At 42.8% G+C, this 18,676-nt stretch overlaps 1 pseudogene across 1 annotated transcript; it reads left to right on the top strand.

The window, feature by feature from the left end:
• The first annotated feature begins 716 nt into the window (after positions 1 to 716).
• Positions 717 to 1,186, top strand: LOC113624602 (elongin-B pseudogene; annotated as a pseudogene). The gene has a single exon (XR_003434401.1). The product of XR_003434401.1 is annotated as an elongin-B pseudogene (transcript).
• The last annotated feature ends 17,490 nt before the right edge of the window (positions 1,187 to 18,676 follow it).

The following is an 18,676-nucleotide window of genomic DNA, read 5'->3' as shown; positions in this document are numbered from 1 at the left end:
TGCATAACTTTTACGAGTATAACAGCCACAGAGAAAAGGAACCCGAGGTCTTTCAGATGTCCCAGTAGGACTATTCGAATAGTGAGAGTTCCTTAGAGATTGTTTTCTCAACTTATTTCACTTTCTCTCTTTCATACTTACATAAAGAATAGGCTTAAGAACAAAAATGAAGTAAGAGAGAGCCCTGAAACCTGGAACCAAAGAATCTCAATTTTGTCCCATCAAAAAGGCTGAGAGGGGGCTTCCCTGGTGGCGCAGTGGTTGAGAGTCCGCCTGCCAATGCAGGGGACACGGGTTCGTGCCCCGGTCTGGGAGGATCCCACATGCCGCGGAGCGGCTGGGCCCGTGAGCCACGGCCGCTGAGCCTGCGCGTCCGGAGCCTGTGCTCCGCAACGGGAGAGGCCACAACAGTGAGAGGCCCGCGTACCGCAAAAAAAAAAAAAAAAAAAAGGCTGAGAGGGTAGAGTAGAAGAGGGAGGAGAAGCGGCTAACGACTGACGGCCACTCTCTGCTGGCCCAGGCTTAGCGCCCACCCAAGGCTGACTCACTGAATCCTCAAAAGAACTCTACCTGTTTGGTGCCTTTACCTTCATTTGACAGATAGGCAAACTGAGAATTTGAAAAGTTACTTTTTCAAGGCCACACAACTGGTAAGAGGTGGAACCAGGAAACAAACCAGAAAGTTAGGAAATGCCAAGTAGGCCGGGGCCGGGGGCGGCGAGGGCGATGGGCCGTGAGGTGGGGCCCGGGCTCCACGCTCACGCCAGCCCGCCGCCCCCAGGACGTGTTCCTCATGATCCGGCGCCACAAGACCACCATCTTCACGGACGCCAAGGAGTCGAGCACTGTGTTCGAGCTAAAGCGCATCGTCGAGGGCATCTTCAAGCGGCCGCCGGACGAGCAGCGGCTGTACAAGGACGACCAGCTTCTGGACGACGGAAAGACATTGGGCGAGTGTGGCTTCACCAGCCAGACAGCACGGCCTCAGGCCCCAGCCACTGTGGGGCTAGCTTTCAGGGCAGAGGAGGCCTTTGAGGCCCTGCGCATCGAGCCCTTCTCCAGCCCACCCGAGCTGCCAGATGTGATAAAGCCACAGGACTCAGGAAGCAGCGCCAATGAACAAGACGTGCAGTGAGAGGCCCCCGCAACCGCCCTACCCCCCCCCCATAAAAGAGATTTGGGTGTCAAAAAAAAAGAAAAGAAATGTCAAGTATGTGAAATTTTAATAGAGGTGGACGACTAACTCTCCATAACCTTTAGTATTCACTCGGTGGTTGTTCTCAGAGGGGCACATGGAAAGTAGGTTTTTGCTCTCTTTCTTTGGCTGAAGGAGCAATGACCACAGAAGATATGGTTGTGACTTAGGCACTGCCCAGGGGAAGGGGTTCAGTCCTCTCTAAGGAGGTCCCAGGATGCTGAGTGGTCTCTGGTTCAGAGTAGAATGAGCCACCTCGATGGGCCATGGCCCACCTAGTAAAAACTTCCTGGCTTTCTCCAAGGTGGTAGTTTCCCTCTACTGTTTATCAATATGCTATAAAAAGAAAAGTGCTTGTAAACAACTTGAGTGCGTGAACAATCTAATTGAAATAATTAAAGTAATAGCTTGTGAAAAAAGTAGTGAAACTAATTATTATAGAGTAGCAGTGTGGGAAGGCAAAAATTGCTGACAGTCTTTAGGTCTAAGCTGCTTCATTTGGCACAGAAAAACACAGACAGTTCACCAGGTCCCTTCTGCGGATATGGTTCCTCCCTCCCAACCTAGATTTAAACTCTATTGCTTCTCATCTCAACGTTTGATTTTCTTCTTGGCGGCAGCCACATGCAGGTGACCTCCCAATGGTTCTAACTCCAAATTGTTCCTTAGGGTCAAATGTCTGACTTTTTTCTTTTTAACTCAGAGAATCATGAAAGTTTAGAATCTGAGACCCTATGCACTGAAGGAACATACAGACTCCTAGTAAAGGACCCATGGATGTGTGACTCCCTTTACCAACGTTTCCATGTGATGACTAGCCACTCTTCGCTCAAGTTCCTCGCAGAGACAAGGAAATGTAGCTGAGGCTGCTCCGACTGCTGTCAAATACCCTTTTGTTTCTGTTTTAAGCTATCCTCTGCCCCTTTAATGTCTCACTGCTCCTTGTTCTATCCCTCAGGGCCACAGAGAATAAGAAAAATGCCACTCCCAGGTATTTGAAGGCAGGACTGTGTCAGCTCATGCCTTCCCAGTATCTAGTTCCAGCACCAAACCTGCAAAGTGTTCTACCTCCACGACATAGAACCTGGTTGAAAGGTCTCACAGTTTACCTAGGAGGGGTATTTACCTGAAACGGTCAAATACAGTCCTACAGAGGTGAGGACCATAGTCTTTGCTGGGAAAAGTAATAGTCGTATCTGAGGGGAAATGGAACATCAAGCCAGAAGGTAGAACAGGGGACAGAAAAAAGATATCAAACAGCAAATTTGTTCGCTCAGAGGGTCAGGAGTAGAGGAGAAGCAGTAAGAAGTACAGGTACAGAAAGGCAATTCAGAACTAAGACCATGGAAGAGTAAATTTTTACAGGAGGTCCCCTTTCATTACATAGTGATTCATGTATAGCCTATGGTCATGCAGGGCCAGATCCCCTCAGTTTAACACTGGTAGTTCTTCAATTATTCATCATACGACTGCTATTGAAACTGCCTTTATAATCCATGCTAGAATCTTGTTGAACAGCTCATTAAATAACATCATTAGTTGGTAGAATCCACCTGACACTTTTGGGTAATAGGGTGTCACAGAGGCATTTAAAATGTATACCAGAGCATGGAGCAGACTTTCTTTGCTCAGGAAAAGTCACTATAGTGGACCCTCTTAGTTATGTAAACATAGCTTGATTAAGTACATGGAAAGCACTTAGCGTAACCAATAATATCATCACACATCACCTCCCCCCTTTAGACTAAGTGAGTCTCAGGGTTCTTGGACATTGGAGGTAAATGAGGCAGAGGTGGCTTTCAGGAGAGAGATACAGACCATATTGCAGAATCAAGCAATTTCATTAAAATGTAAAAGTAATTACATGCACCCCAATGTTCATTGCAGCAATATTTACAATAGTCAGGTCATGGAAGCAACCTAAATGCCCATCAACAGAGGAATGGATAAAGAAGATGTGGTACACATATACAATGGAATATTACTCCGTCATAAAAAGGAACGAAACTGGGTCATTTATAGAGTCGTGGCTGGACCTAGAGACTGTCATACAGAGTAAAGGAAGTCAGAAAGAGAAAAACAAATATCGTATATTAACGCATGTATGGGGAACCTAAGAAAATGGTACAGGTGAACCGGTGTGCAAGGCAGAAATAGAGACACAGATGTAGAGAACAAACATATGGATGCCAAGGGGGGAAAGCGGGGGGGTGGGGTGGGATGAACTGGGAGATTAGGATTGATGTATATACCCTAACATGTATAAAATAGATAACTAAATAAGAACCTGCTGTATAAAAAATAAAATAGAATTCCAAAAAAAAAAAGTAAGAGTGATAATACTGTGGCAGGAAAGAACAGAGTGGTTGGGGCTAGGAGATTCCCAGGGACCACTGGCTGTCTTGCCCAGGAACCTGGGGGGATAGGGAAAGGCCAAGTTCAGTATCCACATCTGTGTCTGCAGGCAGCATCTCAGCACTGGGTGCCAGAAGGGAGAGAGAGCCTGGGAGTAGGCAAGAGATTATTGTAAATATTTCAGCTCCACATTATTTAATAGAAAGTGTGCAGAAGTGTAAGTGTGAAATAAACTCCTTTAAAATGAACTCCCTTTGGGAAACAAATATACTTTGATTCAACAAAGCAGGTCATCCTGGTTTCATGTGGAATACCCCACTGACAATGTTCAATTCCCAGTTCATAGCCCTTTCCTTCTTCTAAATTTCTTAATGGTCACTAACTGGGATTTGGTGACATCATTCACAAGTTCATTGGGTAGCTGATGTAATTCATCTGGATCAGGAAATGTGTGCTCCCTTAGAACAGCAGGTTTCGTTCATTCAGCAAGTCTCACCAGCTTCTTCTTTGCAGAGCCCTGAGGTAGGTGCTGCAGGAACAATGACCAGCTCTCGGACCACCCTCCACTCCCTTCAGGCTGCAGGTCTCCCTTTACAAAGCACATTGTGAGCTTCTGGCTTTGCATCTGCTCACTCACAGCAAGACGCCTGGTTACCCTGGAGAGTCCTCCAGCTGCTGGGGCTACCTTATCCTCTAAGGTAAAAATGAAATGGGAAACCCAGCATCTCTCTTCAAATCTCTAGATATTCCCAGAAGGTTATTCTTCTTCTAGTCACTTCCAGACTCCAGCTTCCTGCTTCTGCTAAATTCTCCATCCCCACTCAGCCCCTCACCTCTTGTCTGCACTGTTCCTTTTCTACACCATGTTACCCCACTATGGAAACAGCTCCAATTCTTCCACTCCCCAGGCCCCATTCCCAAGGAAAACATCCCACTGTGCCAGTTCAGGTCCTCTGAGATTCAGCCACCAAGACACAATTAGAAATGCAAGAGATTTCTTGAGGAAAATGCTTCTGAAGGATAAAGAGGAGAGAAAGAGAGAGAGGGCAGGAGTAGGTAGGGGAAACCTCAGGCATGATCCAGGTCTGACACCTGTGAAGAGAGAAAGGGAAGGAAGGAAGACGATTGGTAGGAAGAGCCTTAGGACACAGCACAGCTCTGAGAAAGTCCTGAACAGGCAGATGGGGAGACTGAGAGCAAAGATCACCATAGGAGGAGTCCTGCAGTGGGCAGGAATAGCCTAGTCATAGTCTCTGCTGTGTTCAGTCACTGGCTGGGGCAGCCCAGGGAGGCGGTGGCCTTGGCGTGAACATTGTTGTGTGTCCCAAAGGCGCAGCAGCTGGAGCCTGATTCTCCGGAAGAGAGACCTTAGCGGCATACTCCACAGCTGCCACACCCATTGACTTAGGGAACTACATAGCAGACTTTTACTGAGCTTCTAAAATAAAGGAGAGAACCATAGGACTTACATAAAATCACAGCACAGCACAGCTAATGATGTAAAACCAAATATTGGACACCTTTGGGTTTAAAACTCACTCAGTCATTCTTAACTACTTGCCGGCTCTCTTTGTGGAGGGCCCTGACAATATCACCCCCTCACTTCCCTTCCCTTAGCTCTTCTTTCTCTTCCTCTCTTTTCCTTTCTGGCTGCCCGTCTTCAATTCTTGATACCTTTCATATACAAGGCAATTCATCCTTGGGAATTTCTTCTTTCATATCCAAGGTCATTTGCTAAACAAGGGATAGTCTTCTCTCTGAACAATTCTATGTCCATCTTCAAAATTAATGTTCTTAGGCCCATTACATAATTTTCCTGCACATTTCTGTAGAATTTTAATTGTAAAATTTAATTGAATTTAATTTTAATTGGTAACTGAGTGCATTTGCATTTTTGCCAAAGAATTAGATATGTCTTCTAAGATCCTTGCCATAACTGTCAATCACTTCATGAATGATTTCAACTCAGTATAATTCAACAATATTTATGCCGTTCCACTCAGTCCTAGAAACTACACTAAACTGCTTTGGGAGATTGCAAAGAGAATTGGAATTAGCTTCTGCCCCTAAGAAATAAGCTAGCTTCTAATTTCTTGAGAGAAAAGTGGGCATATGTATATTGCCATAATGACTCAGTGGCTGATTAGATGTCTAGCTGAGCAGGCTGAAGATGACTTCTAAGATCCTCATTCAGGTGTAGTGATCAAGATGTCATTTATCCAGAGAAATGACAGGACAAAATGCAGATGGAGGTGAGGATGAAGACAGGTAATTAGATGGTTTTAGACATGTTTCAGAGACACTCAATGAATATTTGTTGAGTGGACGAAAAAATGAATGAAAGGGTAATGACATGAGATTTTCAAAAGGGAACTGGAAGTTCCAACTTCAGGAGAGTAGTGAAGGAATGACCTGCAAAAAAAGGTCATGGGCTTGAATGAGGCTGCCCAGAGGAAGTACAGTATGAGAAACTGAACAAGCTAAGTCTAGAATCCTTGGAGATAATGTGCATGAACAGTTTGAGTAAAGAAAAGAAGACTGAGAAGGAACAATGAGAAAAGAGAGAAAATGCCTATGTCAGTGTAGACAATAATATGAGCACATATCACCTTCCTGGTGTAGACTGAGTGAGTCTACTTCTGAGAAGGTAAACTCAGAACCACAAGAAGCTAGAATAGAACAGGATGGAGAAAAACCTGTTAGATTCTTCTTTGGTGGCCATGAAACCAGCTGTTTAGCAGAGTCAGGGAACAAAACACAGATAGAGGGGAATTTAGCTTCTGCAGGGAAGGAGGGCAGTGGGCGGTGCCACTCTGTACATTGGCGGAAAAGATGTACAAAGCCAGAAAAAACTTGAGTGTGGCTAGAGGCTGAGGGGAAGGAGCTGATGGAGGAGTTACTGCAGCTGGGACAGAGAAATGGGCTTATTGATGAAATGTCATCCTGCAAGAGCCCTGAGGAAACTATTGAATCCCTAGTGTAAGAGAGAGGTTAGCTTTGGAAAGGAGTGGGGTCTGTGTCCTTGAAAACAGGAGAGGAGATCAGGTGCAGAAGAAATGGACTATATTTTGAGTGGAACCACCATTTCTTAGAGCAAGAGAGCCAGGTGGGACTGTGGTCCTTGGAGAGTGTGAAAGATTTGAAAAGGCAATAGAAAGTTAGCCAGAGATGATACGAAGGAAGTTATGCATTCTCATCCTCAGACTGACTACAATTCATTCACAGTAATAGCTATTGCTGGAGTTCTTATTTTTCACATATGACCTCACTTAGCTCTTAGAACAATCCTTAAGGTAGGTTCTATTAAAATCCCATTTTTTAGATGAGCAAACCAAAGCACAGATGGGTTTACAACTATGGAGCTGGACTTCAAACCCAACTTGTCTAGAGCCCATGCTCAAAGCTGCCTTCTCTTCTAGAACACCTAATCTTTCCCATCACTCCTTACCACACTATGCTCTTACCAAGCCCTGCTCAGGATTCCTCAGGCTGATTTCCTACTCTTGACTCTGGGCCTTCTCAGAGGTTCTTTCTGTATCAGAAATACCCTGTCTGCCAAGCAAACCATTTCTTCCATCACCTCTCATCAAGGGTTTCCTCATGTACACCTTTTCCGTGATGTCTTCTCTTTTTAGATGAATCTGATACTGAGATTCTCTTGCCCACGCATGTGCTGTACAACGCAGGTGCTTTCCTATCGCTGGATGCCCAAGCTTGCGGGAAGCTTTGTGTCTACATTGATGTCAGCTCCTTAAGAGTGTTAGAATCTCCAAGTGGGGAGGGCTTACTTAATTTGCTCTTAATACCTTCTTACCAGTCTCTGTTCTGTGATGTTAGTTAACAAATAACATTTGCAGAATATGATGGTGATGCCAATAACTGTTCATTTTACCAGTCTTCTCTCTAAACATATCTCCAAAAACCCCTATAAGAATTTTAATTTAGGTAATTTTTCTTAAAACAAGATTGTTTTGTTTTCTGGACTCATATGAATCTGGGCATTTTGTAATTTCATGCTGATGCTTCATCTACACTTTACATTTTTCAGTTGCTCTTGAGTTGTGAGGGAAACGCTAGCAGTTTTCTGCCTCCTCCCCTGGTCCATTTCTAGAAATGTGCTAGATTTACTTGGCTCTGATTTCCCCAAGTACTCTGTCTTTCCAAGGAGCCATCCAAGCACTGCATGAAGGCTGCATTAAGGCAGCATTAATCTCTGCAGGTTTTCCTTCCCACTCAGGGGTTGCTCTGCTTGAATCATCTTAATTTATTGCAGGGAATTCCTAATTGCCCTTAATTTATCACTCTTGTGACACCTTTTCCATTTCTGATACATTTTACTGGCCTCAGGAAGGCAAGACAGAAAACTAGACTAAAATAAAACTTTGTTCAATTTTTCCAAGGTCCTGAATGTTCCCCCTCACCTACGACCACTTTAAGGTATTTAAAGACTCTTATTGGGGGGAGGTGGAGGGGGGAAAGACTCTTATTGTGGCTTTTTCTAAGGCCATCCTTCCATTACCCTCCACTTTAGATTTTCTCAGTTCACATTTACATCTTCTTAGTATTGTTTCGAATCCCCTCTCCCTGTTTTTGTATTTTGGTTTTTTAAAATCTTTTTTAAGTGTGCTCATTTTATAAAGCAAGAGCCTTCTGGTTTTTCCATGGTAACTTTTGGTCATTCTCCTGTGATCCTTCTTTATTTATTAGTTTGTCTGAGCAGTTAATTCATTTCCTGGACACAGAGGATTTTTAAGAATCTTTAATTTGCCTTATTATCCACTTTGCCCCCTCAATCAACCCTTTGTAATAGTATCTGGTTCTTCTAATCCTATTTAGCATCCTCATCTACTTTATAATAAACTCTCCCCCTTCTTTTCAATGACTCATCTTTCTACTTGCCTTTCTCCCATGATTTTAACATCTTGGCTAATTAAAGTCGAGCTTTCTCTTAGCTTTCTGCCAATCAACTTTTAGGAATGAGTCAAAAACAATTTTATTTTGGCCTCACAGTAAGTCTTTTCTTCTTGTGCCAATAATCATGTGTGGTAAACACCCTGATTTAAAGAATAAGCAAATTCTTGTTTTTATAAAGCAACCGTATCTTTTTCCTATCACTTCCTACTAGTTATAGAACATTTCATCACATTGGGTTATTTTGGTACTGTTAGATATTACTTTTAAACACTTTTACATGTTTTCTTTTAGAAAAAGGATTTCGTGTAACTGATTCACTTTGCTGTACAATTGAAAATAACACAACATTGTAAATCATCTATAATCCAATAAATATTAAAAAAAAAAGCAGTAATGGTATATGGAAAAAAAAGGATCTCATTAATGAATACTTTTTTCTTGGTCTTAAACCATCTACATTTGCTAATACTTGTGCTATAGATATTTCTTATGGTTTCTGATGGAAATATTTTGCTTACCAATCCAAGCTTAAACTTTTGCCCTTTTCTGGGTGGGGGACAGATTTCTCTAAATCAATCATGAAGTCATTCTTATCTGGAATTCATAATATTCATGAAGCGATCTCAAATCGCTGCATGAATAAAGAGAGCTGCCTTTGAGTTTGACACTTCGAGGTACAAAGGGGTTAAGTTATGAGCCAAAGGAACCAAACAATAAGGCCTTGACAGAACCCAAAAGGGAGCCAGCATTCCTAAGTCGTTTCTCCCGGCTCCTCTCAGGCCCCCACCCGGCCAGGCCTCTTCTGTTGCTGGCTCGTTTCCTCTGATTGTAATTCATTCTGTATTCCTTCCTCATCCTCTGTCTTGGCTAATTGTTCTTTTCCCACACTACAGGGTTTTAATTTCCTCTAGTTATCGCCTTATCACCAGTGTCTACACTTCCTCCACTCTTTCTGACCCGTCTCCAGCTCACCACTGACTTTCAGTGACCCTGGCACGACTGCTTAACTGCACCTTAGTTTGCCCATCGCTGAAATGGGATTGTTATCTCTGCCTTTCCTTCCAAGGCAGCTGCATCAAAATCCAGTCATTGGAAGAACAGGTTGTCCTACCAACCTCTAGGTAGACCAACCTGTCTTACCAATAAGACACTAGGGACAGGTTGAGTTCTGGGATTTTTTTTTTTTTAACATCTTTATTGGGGTATAATTGCTTTACAATGGTGTGTTAGTTTCTGTTCTATAACAAAGTGAATCAGTTATACATATACATATATCCCCATATCTCTTCCCTCTTGCGTCTCCCTCCCTCCCACCCTCCCTATCCCACCCCTCCAGGCGGTCACAAAGCACCGAGCTGATATCCCTGTGCTATGCGGCTGCTTCCCACTAGCGATCTACCTTACGTTCGTTAGTGGGATTATTTTAATGAACCTTCCAATTACTGTCACTAGCAAAGCTGGATGCTGCAAGGATATGTCTTTTTTTTTTTTTTTTTTGGTGCTGTTTGTCCTTATTTTAAGATTTGCCAGGGAATCCGGCAATACAGATTTTAATTGTCTGGCACAGTCACTGACCAGAGCAATTTTCTCTGGGCTCAAAAAATCTGGGTGACATTTGAATGAATGTACTATCTCTCTTCTTTCAGGGGAAAAAATATTCTTTCTACCCGTCATGACATGGTGTTGTCCTAGGAACTCCATCAATGCACAGACTCAGTAACCAAGCTTCTCCGCATGGGAAATGTTCATTTTTGAAAACTACAACCCATGTTTTCTTAAAATCTATTGCCATTATTTCATAGGAGGAGTGGGGAATCCAATGTTACATGGAGATCATTGATCCCAGGGTGTGCAGACAGGGAGATAGCACTCAGGCTTGCTATTGTTGTTTGGCTTGGAGTTTCTTTGTTCTTGCAGATCTGATTCTTCTTTTTCCTCTTGGTGCCGGGGGTTGGGGTCGGGGAGGGAGGGGGAAGTGAGCAGTCCTCTGACTGAGGGAGGAGATGGAGCGGAGGCCTTTGTTTTAAGACCACGGTTCTGATTACACCTGACAGGACTGAAACTTGATTCCCACAGAGCTTGCTCACACCTTATCTTCTTCCACCAGTGACTATTACGGCAGGAATGCAGCAGGAGTTGTCACTTTGATTCAGTTTGTATACTGCTGATTATGATAACCAAAATAAAAGTTCATTTATTTTCTTGAAATTTGCTCCAGGGGGAGTTCTCCCTTCCATCTTTTTTTTTAAATTGGTCAACATAGTGAGTTCTCATCTAAAGGCTAAATCTCCTGGCTGAGATTCTCTGAGTTCGAGAATAATCACATTTAATAAAAAGTCTGCCTGAGAGAAAGACCCATATAACCTGAGCTGTGGCCATGATTCTGTGGTATTTGGATTCATGTCTGTGAAAATATTTGGACACCAGATGGTGGGCTGTTAGGCACATTCATCCCAAACCAAAAGTTAAAAAAAATTCACACACACAAAACATGGGGGGGAGGGAAAAGTCACCACTAGTTTTTTTCCAGGCATGTTGTATGAGTAATGGTAAAAGCAACAGCTAAAACAATAAGATTACTGTGTTGAATTCTTAGCGCGTTGTCAGGAATAAAGATTTCAAGTAGTGCTGAACATATTTTCTCCCGCTGAATAACGCATACCTTAAGCACAACTCACTTTGACAGCTTCCCAAGTGTACATATTTTCTAAAAAACAAAATCATCCTGCTGGTGGAGGAAGCTATATGGGGTGACCTATCTCCTGCACAGGACTGGTTTGGGAAGGAGCCAAGTTAAACACTAAGCCAACAGCCTAGGGCCCCAGTCATCAATCCAAAATGACTTTTTCTCTGCAGGTTGATTTTGTTTTTAACTGTTGCTTCTCACCTATCTACTCTAATGGGTGGGGAGGCATAGGATGAATAAACCAAAACAGGGTAATAGAAAACTAAACTGTGGAACATATGATATATTTGTGGGAGGGTTGCTATTTATGTCACATGGTGGCCATGCTCCACGGGGATTTGGCTGTCCGTTTGTTGTTGTGGCAGAACAAACGTGCACTGTGTCCTGCAGGAAATCTGGCCCTGGCCCATGGGTACGCCTTAGTTGGCCTCTTTACAGAGGTAGGTCTATGCAGGCACCTGGCCTGGGTAGGAGCCTTTGTTTTCATTAAGTAGATGTCATGCTCTTAGCTATAGATCTGCATCTAGTGAGCAATGCAGAGTTTTGACACATTAGGTCCTTGCCAGACAATTTATCCTTGACTCCCCTATTGCTTGATTCTTTTTGAAGCTTGATTGGAGAAAATAACGCATATGGGAGGATGCAGTCCTTTGTTTCTTTTAGATATTTTAAACTTTATCTCTGGATCAAATCAGATAATTAAAGAACTTTATATTTGAGCTACATCACTTTGTTCTCTTAGAGAACTCAGTTTTTGAGGACTTCACTTTGCTGTTAGGGGCCTTAAGTTAAGGCTCCTCGAGTGACACTATAAGAAACAGCTATTGGAAACTCACTTTAAATGTTATTTATGACATCAAATGTCCCTTTGCAGGATGCCTGGGAGAAACTTCACGTCTCCAGTCTCTGAGCCCCTGGTATCCATCTTACAAAACATCTTGAATCCTAGGACTGGTTTTGTTCCTTCGCTGCCCAGAGCCAAATTTGTGGTCTCTCTGTAGTAACTGCTTGAATCCCTATGGTTGGAATTTCTGTGCAGTGGCTTTATTTCTTGCTTCATTGTACTGTCTTTTTCTCTTTGCTCTGACTTATCTCTTTTATTTCAATTATATTGCATGATTTTTGTGTCACCTAAGATACATTTCAAAATGAGGCAGGGGTTAAATGGATACCTTTATCATTCTTATGGCATTTCCTGAGCAAACATCAATAAGAAAATACCACTGGAGATACTCCCCAAAGTATGAATGATTATGGGAGAAAATTTTTAAATGTCTTAATTACCTCTGATAATTGAGAATTGGAGATATGACAGCTATTTTTAATCAATTTGACTGAGGCACAGAGGAAATTGAAGGACATGTTGATCTCAGACTCGATGAAGAGGAAGCAAAAATGCTCCGTCAGCTAGGACTCTCCTGCTGAAAAAACTAGGACTCACAAGAAGCGAGGAAGATACCATCTGGCCCTCACTGGATAGAAAATGGTCCTGAAAGGGCCCATCTGGAGGCCTACTTCATCTGGAGGGAAGGGTTACTCTGCTGAAAGAGCGAAGGAGGGAGAAAATTCATTCTCCATAACACAATTTAATGCTTCGTACCCCGTTTTTTCATACCGTATATACATTATGATGATGATGCTTAAAGCTGAGCAAACCATAACTTGATCCCTGTGTCAACCCTTAGTAATGAAGCTTATTTATGCAGATAAAGTCTATCAGATACATTCAACAACGTGCCTGGCACTGAGGATAAATGAACACGTCAGAGTCCTTGTCCTCAACGAGCTCAGCCTTTTTAGCCCTTTTTGTTTGTTCATTTATTCAAACAGTATTAATTGAGAAACTGAAAAGAAGGCTGAAAGAAAAATTACGAGAGGGCACCTAATGTTGGGGGACCAAGAAAGCCTACCTGAGGAGGTGGCATTTAGATGAGGCCTGAAGGACAAGGAACTGGCCCAGGAGCCAGGGATGGGAAGGGAGAACACTGAGCTGGCGGAACAGTGTGTGCAAAGCCCTGGGGTGGGAAAGGGATGGCTGGCGTGGCTGCAGAGCAGAGAGGGAGGGCCAGTGTGCACAGAGGAGGTGATAAGGTACCCAGTGAGGTCATGCTGTAGGAAGGCATCTCTCCTTCTCCCAGATAGCCTCATGGTCCGCGCCCTTCACCTCCTTCAAGTCTTTGCTCCAGCCATCTTCTCAGTTAGGCCTGCCCTGACCACCTCACCTAAATCGTAACAGCCCCCTTATTCCAATTAGTTTCCTTTGCACTTATCATCTTCTAATATAGTATAACACATTATTTATTTATTCTGTTCTTTATTTGTTTCCCCCTTACCCTCTTCTGTAAGCTTCGGGAAGGCAGGAATTTTTATCTGTTTTGTTTACTGATATATTCCCAACATTCAGAACAGGGCCTCGCAGATACTCAACCAACAGCTGTTGAATGGGAACTAAACTGAAAGGCAATGAATGTTTCAAGCATGGATGTAACCTTACCTCATTTATATTTTTCAGAGATAACTCCAGATTCTGAGTGAAAAGAATATTTTAAATCTGAAAGACACTTTTCTGCATTGCTTTACATCAACACCATAATCTAAAACCAAGACTCCGCCAGGAGGTTTTTGAACTTCTTTCCTTTTTAAATCACCCAGGTATAGAAAGAGACAGCACGGGTATTATGGAGGCTTCAGGTACATGGGCGAGAGCCACAGAAGGAAGCCCTATGAAGTCAGGTCAAGTTAGAAGCACACCCTGCATGCGCGCCTACCAACAAAGCCCAAAATAACTGGGGTGGTTAAAAGACAGGTTACGAAAGGTGCATTTGTACCTTGATTCTCTTTGTTGGGGCTTGCTACCGCTGTGAGGAAGAAAATGTTTACTTTTCGTATCAGATTTTTTTTTTTTAATTTTCAGGTTTCACTCAAAAGCAAAGCAATTTGTACTGGTTAACTCTTTTTAAAGAAGTCTGTTGAAAGTAATTGCCTCGGGATGGGGCGCTCATACTCCATTAACAGGAGATTTATTGGTTACACTAGCTTAGAAAGCCTACTCTAGGCTGATTCATTCATTCAGCAAATATTCATAGAATCTTTTCTATGTGCATGGCCTTGCTGGGGAGTTAAAGGTGCAGTTCTTATACAGGCTTCTTGTAAAGCTTACCTTCCGGTTGAGGAAATGACGTATGTGCACAAGAAGTTAAATAGAGTCAACAATGCAAAATGTGCCCCAAGGCAGCTTGTGAGTAAGAGCTAAACCCGTGGTGAAGAAACCAGTCTAGTTATTTTCACTACCTCAGATGGTCACACAATAAAGAGAAATGCAGTCAATTTTCCTAAAGCTGAGTGTACTACATTGAAAGAACTGACTTTTACTCTGAGAATATGTCTTTTGTGCCTTTTGAGGGATAAAATGTCTTTTCTTTAGTAAGATAATTGTGGTGGTGGTGTTTGTTTTAGGTCTTTATTTTGGCAAAATAAAAAATTGACAATCCTGAATTGGACTTTATTATTATTTTGAAAAGCCTTACTGGCCTGTTAAATCCCCCAAACTAGAAAGTGCTGCATTTGGGGGAAGCAGGCTGGATAGGAGGGGTTCACTGACCACGTGGGATAACTGGGTGGGATTCTGATGGTCAGACTGGATGCACATGGACATCCTATCCTGCCTCACCACATCTTTGCTGAGTTGAATTCAACCATACTCCAGGTGGGGGGGATGCGAACAAAGTCGAGAGGTGACAATGGGGACTGCCAGCTTGGAGTTTCCCTCCGTGAGGAGTGTGTATAGGTGATTATTGGGAAATAAGCTTGAAGAGTAAAATTGGGGTAGATTATGGAGAACCTTGAATGTCTAAGTAAGGAGATAGACTTTAAAGAAATGGACAGCATTTTAATAGGCAGTTTTAAAGTGGAAAAGTTACATGAGGGAGTATTACCTTTAAAAGATTAATCTTGGGGCTTCCCTGGTGGCGCAGTGGTTGAGAGTCCACCTGCCGATGCAGGGGATGCGGGTTCGTGCCCCGGTCCGGGAAGATCCCACATGCCGCGGAGCGGCTGGGCCCGTGAGCCATGGCCGCTGAGCCTGCGCGTCCGGAGCCTGTGCTCCACAACGGGAGAGGCCACAACAGTGAGAGGCCCGCGTACCACAAAAAAAAAAAAAAAAAGATTAATCTTAATGTAAAGTACGGACTTTGGATGATAATGATGTGTCACCGTAGATTCATCAGTGGTAATAAATGTACCACTCTGGTGTGGGATATCTACAGTGGGGGAAGTAGTGCCTGTGTAGGGGCAGGGGAAATCTCTGTTCAATTTTTCTGTGAACCTAAATTGCTCTAAAAAATAAAGTCTATTAAAAAGAAGGTTAATCTGACATCTGAATGCAAAGTTAATGGGGATGAGGAAGATCCTGTTTTGAGAGACTGAAAGCTATGTGGTCTGGGGAGTCTTCTTTAAGAAAAGGAGTATAAATTCACAAATACAAAACTAGGTACAAGCACTTGAAAGGGGTCTGTCTATGCAAGGAAGGCATCCTGGAGTTTAGGATTTATTAGCTAAATGATAAATCCACTTCTAGAAGGGAGTGACTCTAAAAGCAGGGGATCCAATCAGAAAGCAATTGTAATATCCCAGACCCACGAACAGGACAGAGAACAAAGTATCAGCAAAGAAAATGGAAAATGGAGAATGAGTTTGGGCATTAACAGGGGAGGAAAACTCATAGTGATTAGTGGGATATGAGGGGAGGAAGGGATCAGCAGAAGTGACTCTAAGGTTTGTACTGCAGTCAGAAAAAGGGAAATCAGGGCAGGAACCTGGGGGTGGGTGGTGCTTTTAGATGGCAGCACCTCTCTGGGGGGGGGGGGGGGGGGAGTCCATGGGCAAGCTTTCCTAAGTGCCAGACACAGTGCTAGGCCCAGTATCTTTATGGAATACTGCATGAGAGAGATTTCTAAGCCAGAGAATCTGACTCTGAAGAGAGGCAGCATCCTCAATGGGAGGAAATTTTCAATCCTGTGACATTTCGATTCTGTTTTCCCGTTGGCCCCAAGAAATCTTAGAGGAATAGAAAATTGTATTACTTGCTCCAAGAATCAGAATAAAGACAGGAAGCAGTGGTTGCTGGTTACCTTTTCCGGGAGTGGCCCAGAGGATGTTTACAGGAAAGATTCCTTTCTGACCTTTGACTTGTAGATCTTTCAGACTAGAAATAGGGCCTCCAGAGTAGAAATCCTAGGGGGACAGAGCAAATACAAATAATAGATAAAACAGAAGAGGAATTTTCCAAGTCACAAAGCACCCTTGCACATCCCTCAAAAAGAAAGGAAAACAGCTGGGGAGGGGGTGTGGAGAATCCTCCTTGATACAGGATTACCTCTCCATTCCTGTCGCTCCCCTCTTCAGTCTCGGTCTTTTCACCCTCCTCCCTCATTTCCTAAATTCCCTTCCATTGACTAAACAAGAATATTAAATGGAGGTAGGGGCAGGAAAAGCCTATATATAAGTGGTTTCCCCAAATCGTAGGTTATTTTAGAAGATGAGCCATCCTTGCTGTCAGTGCAGTTACACCAGCTAAGGTCACAGTATTTACCAAGTACACAACTAATCCAACTAGGACTGCAGTCGGGTTTGGCCTCTCGTAGTGATCAGTGGAGTTGTCAAGGTGTTCTCAAATATCAGGGTACAAATCCTTGCATATCACTCCCTAGTGGGGTAACTGTGGTCAGGTTATCCTGTTTCCTTATCTGAGAAGTGGAGATAACAAGAGGTGACCATGGAAAGTAATTAGCAGAGTCCTTAGACAGGCAGGAAGTACAAAGGCAGGTCCAGATTTTATGGGGCCTGAAGATTACATAACTTTGGGGGCCCTCTTAAATAAAAAGAAGCTAAATCTTACTTTTGCAAGTTTTATATGAATACATTGTTAAGGCCCTTCCCAGGGTCTGGGAAAGACTTGTTAAAGTGGGAGGACCTGAAGCTTCAGCTTCATCAGATTCAAGGTAAACCCACCTCTGAATAAATGTTCAAAATCGATGTTAGCTTCTGCTGTTCTGTATTTATTTTAAAAATGTTTATAGAGCACTTACTATGTGCCAGGCTGTGAGGTCCTGCTAGGTGTTAGGGGTGTTACACATCTGGAAATTCTATGCCCTAGGTAAAAGGAAGGTCATTAAATGTGAAAGCAAACCAAACTCCTTATCTAAAGAATGTGGTTTGATTTGACAAAACATCCCTAGCTAATAAATGACTGCAAAGCCCTTTGCAGACCTCCTTAACAGAAATACAGCACCAGTGGAATAGATGAGCTTCTTGTAATCAGTATTTAAATTTTTTTTTCATTAAAAAATATTGTGGTAAAATACATATAACATAAAATCTTAACCATTTTTAAGTATACAGTTCAATGGTATTAAGTACATCCATATTGTTGTGCAACTATCACCACCATCCATCTCCAGAACAATTTTTATCTCGCAAAACTGACCCATTAAGCCCTAACTCTCCATTTCCCCTTCCCCAGAGCCCCTGGCAACTACCATTCTATTTTCTGTCTCTAAGATTTTGACTACTTAGGGTAGTCAAATACTCTAAGAGTATTTGTATCTTAGATCTGTAAGAATCCACTTATAGAGTACTTCATGTAAGTGGAATCAGACAGTATTTATATTTTGTGACTTGCTTATTTCACTTAACCTCATGTCCTCAAGGTTCATCAATGCAGTAGCATGTGTTAGAATTTCCTTCTTTTCTTGAGGCTGAGTAATATTCCATTGTATGTACATACCACATTTTGCTCATTCGTTCATCCGTTGAGGGAACGACGGACACTTGGGTTGATTCCATGTTTTAGCTATTGTGAATAATGCTGCTGTAAACATGGGTGTATAAGTGGTGATCATTTTTACTTTGCTTTAGAAATTTTGCATCCGCACGATCACTGGTTAGAATGTACTTGGATTATTGCTTTCCTTTGTCACATGAGAATTATATAAAGCAGTCAAATGCCCGAGAGCCAGTAATCAAACTTAAGTTCTTCCTCATAGTCGATCCCTTTATTACTGCCAGGACAAAGACAGTGGGTCAGTGGAGCCCCGATCTAGGACTTAAGAGATCTGGGTCCTGGTGTCAGCAATGCAGTGAGTGTTAGTTACTTATGTGATATTAGGGAAAATTCTTTCATTTTGCTGGACCTCAGTTTCCTCATCTGTCTTGTTGAGTGATTTGGACTAGGAATTCCTTTCCAGGGTGATCAGTTCAGCCTGCGTCTTGGGAAATTCCTCATTTCCAGGCAAACTAGGATGGTTGGTCACCCTCCCTTCGTCAAGTACTCAAATATGACACCAGATTTTTAAAAAACGTGCTGGATTAAACAGAGTAAGGCTGTTTACCACCCTCCCCCAGGAAATATCAAAAGGGAATGCAGCAGCTGAGTCAGGTTAGGACAAAATTCCAAATGTGTAATTTTTAACAGGCCTTTTGGGAAAGGGTTGATTTCAGATCCTGTTAAGTAGTCATCCCTCACAAAT

The sequence above is a fragment of the Aethalodelphis obliquidens genome, unplaced genomic scaffold (genome assembly GCF_003676395.1).
Source record: "Aethalodelphis obliquidens isolate GAN/ISIS:26980383/991018 unplaced genomic scaffold, ASM367639v1 scaffold13, whole genome shotgun sequence".
NCBI lineage: Eukaryota > Metazoa > Chordata > Mammalia > Artiodactyla > Delphinidae > Aethalodelphis > Aethalodelphis obliquidens.
Note: the sequence above shows the minus strand (reverse complement) of the source record. Positions and strands in the feature narration are given on the sequence as shown.